Source organism: Oncorhynchus nerka, linkage group LG12, assembly GCF_034236695.1.
Source record: "Oncorhynchus nerka isolate Pitt River linkage group LG12, Oner_Uvic_2.0, whole genome shotgun sequence".
Lineage (NCBI taxonomy): Eukaryota > Metazoa > Chordata > Actinopteri > Salmoniformes > Salmonidae > Oncorhynchus > Oncorhynchus nerka.
In genome coordinates, this window is record NC_088407.1 from 22,564,350 (window position 1) to 22,571,843 (window position 7,494).

Here is a 7,494-nt window from a genome sequence, read left to right on the forward strand (position 1 = left end):
CAATCAACACACAATAACCAAAGTGACAAAGCAAAAAGCATTTTTTATAAATGTTTGCTAATTTATAAAAAATAAAAAACTGAAATATTACATTTACATAAGTATTCAGATCCTTTACTCAGTACTTTGTTGAAGGACCGTTGGCAGTGATTACAGCCCCGTATCTTCTTGGGTATGACGTTACAAGCTTGGCACACCTGTATTTGGGAAGGTTCTCCCATTCTTCTCTGAAGATCCTCTCAAGCTCTGTCGCTGCACAGCTTTTTTCAAGTCTCTCCAGAGATGTTCAATCAGGTTTAAGTCCTGCCTTTGGCTGGGCCGCTCATAGACTTGTCCCAAAGCGACTCCTGCGTTGTCTTGTCTGTGTGCTTAGGGTCGTTGTACTGTTGGAAGGAGAACCTTCACCCTGGTCTGAGGTCCTGAGAGCTCTGGAGCAGGTTTTCATCAAGGATCTCTCTGTACTTTTCTCTGTTCATCTTTGCCTCGATCCTGAGTATTCTCCCAGTCCCTGCTGTTGAAAAACATCCCACAGCATGATTCTTCCACCACCGTGCATCACCGTAGGGATGGTGCTAGGTTTCCTCCAGATGTGATGCTTGGCATTCAGGCCAACGACTTCAATCTTGGTTTCATCCAATCAAAGAATCTTGTTTCTCATGGTCCGAGAATCTTTAGCTGACTTTTTGGCAAACTCTAAGCGGTTTGTCATGTGCCTTTTACTGAGGAGTGGCTTCCGTCTGACCACTCTACCATAAAGGCCTGATTGTCCTTCTGGAAGGTTCTCCCATCTCCACAGAGTAACTCTACCGCTCTGTCAGAGTGACCATCAGGTTCTTGGTCACCTCCCTGACCAAGGCCCTTCTCCCCCGATTGCTCAGTTTGGCCGGGCGGAAAGCTCTTGGAAGAGTCTTCTAAACGTCTTCCATTTAAGAATGATGGAGGCCACTGTGTTCTTGGGGACCTTCAATGCTGCAGAGACGTTTTGGTGCCCTTCCCCAGATCTGTGTCTCAACACAATCCTGTTTCGGAGCTCTATGGACAATTCCTTCGACCTCATGGCTTTGTTTTTGCTCTGACATGAACGGTCAACTGTGGGATATTATATAGACAGGTTTGTGCCTTTCCAAATAATGCCCAATCAATTGAAATGACCACAGGTGGACTCCATCTCATGGATGATCAATGGAAACAGGATGCACCTGAGCTCAATTATTAGTCTCATAGCAAAGGGTCTGAATACTTATGTAAATATGGTATTTCTGATATTTCTAAAAAACTGTTTTTCCTTTGTCATTATTGGGTATTGGGTGTAGATTGCTGAGGATTTGTATTTATTTAATACATTTTAAAATAAGGCTGTAACGTGACAAAATGTGGCAAAGGTCAAGGTGTCTGAATGTTTCTGAAGGCACTGTATCATCATGTATCAAGCTTGTGTGATTTTTGCGGTAAAATCCAGACTTTTATGGCCATTTGGGATTTCTATTAAACTCGCTTTTGTTTTTACGGACTCTTTTCATCAGTGTTGTTTTACTTAAGGTCCTTAATTAGGTTAATTGTTGATTGAGGATTTTTAGCATCTAGTTAGCCTTTTACCTCATTAGGCTGAATCAGGGCCACACAGAGTGTTTCTTGGTAACTACTTTGAAACAAAAGTATACACCTCACACACATGGTTGTGGGCTTTAAAAAATAAGAAGACACCTGTATCATGTCAGATATAGAGTTGAAATGTGTTCAATATTACGTTTACATCCCAATATTACACTGTATACATCATAGAAGACTGAAATATAACATAACCATTTGAAATAGAAATACCAGATCTTCAACAGGTTTGAAAAAAGTGAAAGTTGCAGCCTTGACTCTGAATATTTCCACTAAACTGTCAATCCTTATTGCTTGGGCTTAGATAACATCACCTAGCTGTGTTTAGCCTTTTCGATAAGGTTGATCTGCCTTTTTTCAGGCCCCCTTGAACTGATACAAGTCATGATCAACTGTTCTTGGGATACACTAATACTCAGTTGAATTTGTCTAAGGGCGGAGTGGGATTGTAGTTTCAACACTGAACAGAATTGCTTAAGACTAAAAGCTAAGGTTTTACACATTAAATCTTAGAGACGCCAACAGCCGACAGGAGACGTTCTAAAACTGGGTAGATAAAACACATTTTAAAACCGTCAAAAATCATTGCATCTTGTCTTGGCTGTTGTATCTGTACTCGGCTTGAAGGGACATGCTATTTGGCTCAAGGTGAAACTTGTTTTCCTTTAAGTTTAGATATGAATACACATTAACAGACACACAACAACTCTAACTGTTGTATCTCCTCCTCCTCCTCTTCCTCCTCCCTTTTCCATAGAACCCTTCTAACTTATCAACACACTCCTCTGTTTAATTTCCTCCTCCTCCCTCTTCCAGAGAACTATTCTACCTTATCAACACACTCCTCTGTTTAATTTCCTCCTCCTCCCTCTTCCAGAGAACTATTCTACCTTATCAGCACACACCTCTGTTTCATTTCTTCCTCCTCCCTCTTCCAGAGAACTATTCTACCTTATCAGCACACACCTCTGTTTCATTTCTTCCTCCTCCCTCTTTCCAGAGAACCCTTCCAACTTATCAGCACACACCTGTTTCATTTCTTCCTCCTCCCTCTTCCAGAGAACCCTTCTACCTTATCAGCACACATGTAATGAATTTCCTCCTCTTCTTCCGAAGAGGAGAGGCGAAACGGATCAGAGGACCAATATGCGGCGTGGTAAGTGTCCATGGTTCTTTTTTAATACGTTAAAATACACATGAACAACTGACTACAACAAACAAGAAATGTGAAACTCAAAACAGTCCTATCTGGTGCAAACACAGAGACAGATATAATCACCCACCAACACACAGTGAAACCCAGGCTACCTAAGTATGATTCTCAATCAGAGACAACTAATGACACCTGCCTCTGATTGAGAACCATACTAGGCCGAAACATAGAAATACTCAAATCATAGAAAAACAAACATAGACTGCCCATCCAACTCACGCCCTGACCATACTAACTAATACAAAACACAGGAAATAAAGGTCAGAACGTGACAACACACCTCTGTTTCATTTCTTCCTCCTCCCTCTTCCAGAGAACTCTTCTAAAAGACAAGGGGCATAACTAGTCAGTTGTACAACTGAATGCGTTCAACAAAAAGGTGCGGGCTGCTACCTAAATCAATGTCCACAGTGCAGATGTTGTTGGGGGTTATCTGCCTTGCTCAACAGCAGAACAGCAGATTTGTCCACCTTGCCGGCTCGGGATTGAAACCAGCGACCTTTCGGTTACTGTCCCAACGCTCTACCTTATCGTCCCACAATATCTCTGTTGTATTTGCTCCTCCCTCCTTTATCCTTAGCTATCAACACTTTACTTCACCAGATGGTATCACCATGAAATAATATACTTTTTCTGTGTCACTACTTCAATGATGAAGAGAGAAAATACGTGACGGAGAGGAATCGATTGTGTTCAAGTGTGTCATCCTGCCTTATCTTTTCACCACACAACACAATTTTGACTAGGGTAAAGGTGTTATTTTATGGTTAAGACCAGGGTTGGGGTAAATTCCATTTCAATTTAGGATATTTTTCCCAAATACTTTTTACGTAAAACGTCACGTATAAGTAAGTCTAATGTATTATCAGTTATTATTATTTGTTCAAGTATCCAAGCAAATGATTGTTAAAGGAATTCTAAATTCCTCTGAATTGTTTCCCAATCAGAATTAATTACTCTGTCAATGCATTCTATGGGATTGTAAGACCCAATATTTTTATAAGAAATGGACAGAGCCCCGGTCTTAAAAGTCAGGTAACAGCGTTTAATTCAAGAGAGTACTGACCCAAAATACAAAGAACATTACATTTTAAAGAGAGAAGATAAAAGTGACGTCATCAGTTTCTCACACTCTCTCCGATCCACACAATAGCGCAGTGTCTTCAGGTCTGGAGATTGTCTCCTACTCCCCTCATAAAGCAAACATTCCAATCTGTCTAAAAGACATTTTCTCCTCCACTAATGGAACATCAAAGAACATTCTTATCCGTCTGAAAAGATATGCCATCCCTCTCCCTTAAACCCGCAAGGTACAGACAATTAATTTGTTTTACCTACATTTTCAGTCCTAGTTTAACCTCTTCAGTCGACCCTACTTTTTTGAACATTTTGTTAAAAATCGCGCAACATTTCAGCGCCCTGCTACTCATGCCAGGAATATAGTACGTTCATATGGTTAGAATGTGTGTATAGGAAACCCTCTGACGTTTTTAAAACTGGTTAAATCACGACTGTGGCTATTACATAACGTGCGTTACATCGGAAAGCGCAGGAAAACCTGATCACAGAAAATGGAAATAAATATCCTTGCGCCACTACCGCAATTGTTAACAGTGAGCCGAATTAGATAAGACCGAGCATTCAACTCCCACAGCATCCCCATGTTGTCGAGTATCTTGTGAATTTAATCCTCTTTGATTCTTGGTTGAACCGAAAGAGGGGCACGACGTACCTCCGGTCTCCGCCCAGATCATTCCGGAAGAGCTCTCTCCTGAAATTTTTTCCAAGACGACAGCTAATGATATGTACATCGCCTACGGATGATTTTTATCGCTTATTAACCTTTACTAATACCTAAAGTAGCATTACAAACGTATTTCGAAGTGTTTTGTGAAAGTTTATCGTCTACTTTTTGAATTTTAAAAAATGACGTTACGTTGTGAAATCGCTGTTTTTTTCGTTTATCACACAGTCTACATATAACGATATCTTGGCTTTATATGGCCCGATTTAATCGAAATAAAGACCCAATAGTGTTTATGGGACATCTAGGAGTGCCAACAAAGAAGATGGTGAAAGGTAATGACTGTTTTCTATTTTATTGTGCGGTTTGTGTAACGCCGAAATGCTAATTATTTTGTTTACGTCCCCTGCTGTGCTTTTCTGTTGTAGTGTATTGGTGCATGCTATCAGATAATAGCTTCTCATGCTGTCGCCGAAAAGCATTTTAAAAATCTGACTTGTTGCCTGGATTCACAACGAGTGTAGCTTTAATTTGATACCCTGCATGTGTATTTTAATGAACTTTTGAGTTTTAACTAATACTATTAGCATTTAGCGTAGCGCATTTGCATTTCCAGAGCTCTAGTTGGGACGCAAGCGTCCCAGGTAGAGGTAAGAGGTTAACCAAGAACCCATACATTTCATACCATAACATAATAGTATTAAAACTTAATGGTTCTAAAAGAAATGTATACATAATTAATCATTTCAACTATAATTTCCTCCAACAAATCCTCCCTTTGATTAAATATTATACATTCAAATCTACATCTAATTTTATCAAACATAAAAAATAAAAATATGAATAAACTTATAACTAACCTTATTATACATGTTTATCAGATTTATCATACGAATAGACTTATAACCAACATTATTATAAATGTTTATCAGACTCTTCACCCATCATTAATCAAATCTAACCTTAACACCAAATATTTTTAACCCAACATCAGAATCTTAATTCTACTTATCAGGATGTTCTGTTAATCTTCATGAAAAAACAGTCTATACATTGAAACAAGAAAACATCTACATTTCCTAAACATCAAATACGGTCTTCTCGCGAGTGAAAGGATCCGGATTCTTCTATTACGTCCAAGCCATGTATTTTGTATTCCACTGGTCAGAGCTTAGGATTGGTCCATTTATCTCCATCTGAAGTGTCATCGATTTCTCCAGAGTCCTGGAAATGATAGCTTTCATACACACAATCAACCACGTCCGTACAAAACTAACACAGTCACACAGGTGAAGGTAGCCCATAACACAGTAATCATAACGTTTTTCCATCTTCCAAACACACTGTCAACCCAATTTGTCTGAGAAGCATCCACCCCTGAGTTAATTTCCAACTCGTGAACTAGGGTGGTCAAACCAGCTGAGACTTCGGGCACCGATTCGTCCGGAGCTGTGTTACTTGGGATGTAAGCACAAACATGGTCCTGATAATCACGCATACTACTCCCTTTTCAGCCATTAATGCAATTCTATTCTGCCAAGCCATCCAGCTGGTTGCTTCAGTCTGTTCTGCATAACCTTTAATAGCATCTCTGGTATACTTGTTAAAGCGCTGTTGATTATCATAAATATAATTAATCCAGTCCACGTTCTTATTGAGAGTAGACCCCCCGGAAATGCTTAACTCTAATCCTGCTAGGATCTGATTTCTTGCTTTGACTCATCTGGCACCCCCCTTGGAACCCCAATGTTATCAATGTATACTCAGTCAATAAGAGACCCGGATGGAATAGCTCTTTTCTCCCATTTGGCTATACTTCATGTCTTGGTGTTGAATGAGTGTGAAAGGCATTGCAATGGAGCATAATCCTGTCCAATCTGTTGGTAAAACCTCGCCCTGACATCATTTCCCAAGAGTACTGTACCGGGCCAACCGGTAATAATCTCCTCCGGTCACTGTAAAGGGAGGAACCTGGGGATTTAAATAGTGCAAATCAATACAACTGTCATTATCTGGCATTCCTGCTTTCGTGAACAGCTTTACCATATCGGCCTAACCTCCTCTACCCAAAACCGTACTAGGGTGTCGACCAAGACCTGGTCATATCCATACCACAACCCTAGATCCCCCTTCATTTCTGTTTTAAAGGGTTAAGCATATCTTTATGCAATACATCCTTCTCTCCTGATTACAATCAAAAACTCTTATCTTCACTCTACTCTACCTTCTTCCATACTGGGTGAGTGGATTCACATAGCCCTCTCTCTCCAAATGAGCTATGACCTGTGTCCACGATCAATATGGGAACCTGCACCGATATATGCCATAATGGCTAAGAGTCCTAGACTGCCATGTAGTTAGAGACTCCATTTTGGTAAACTTAAAACTCCATTGAGAGATCCTTCCCAGCCTCTACTTTAACTTCCTGTCTACCCAGATCTAGGGATCTCTTATGCTTATTTTGGAACAAAATCCTCATCTTCTAACCCATGGGTCAAATATGTCACCCACGATAAAACAGCTCAGACGAACAGCTTCCATGTGAAGCCCCACCCTGTCCCCGAGAACACATCACTTAGCAAGAGCCAGACACATCTTCACTTCTATGAACAAAACAGGGGTGAAAAGACAGGTAGGGTTACTTCATTCGAGAGATGGCCCCCGGAATTCTGTTAATTCCAGTTCTCCTCTCGAACACTGTTTATTGTTCGACAAAAACTTGTGTCTTACCCTCCCGCCGTGCGATATGAATCCGGGTAGCTCTTTCAGCTAGCTGTCACCAGGAGTCCTTGGTATGGTCCCCCCAACAGGCCTCAGGGACTGGATTGAGTGACTTCACCTGTAATTCACCTGTAGTGCATAAAATCTTGGACATACAGGTTTGGTTAACAAACAGTTTCTCATTTGTTCTGTTTATTAGCTAAAAAAA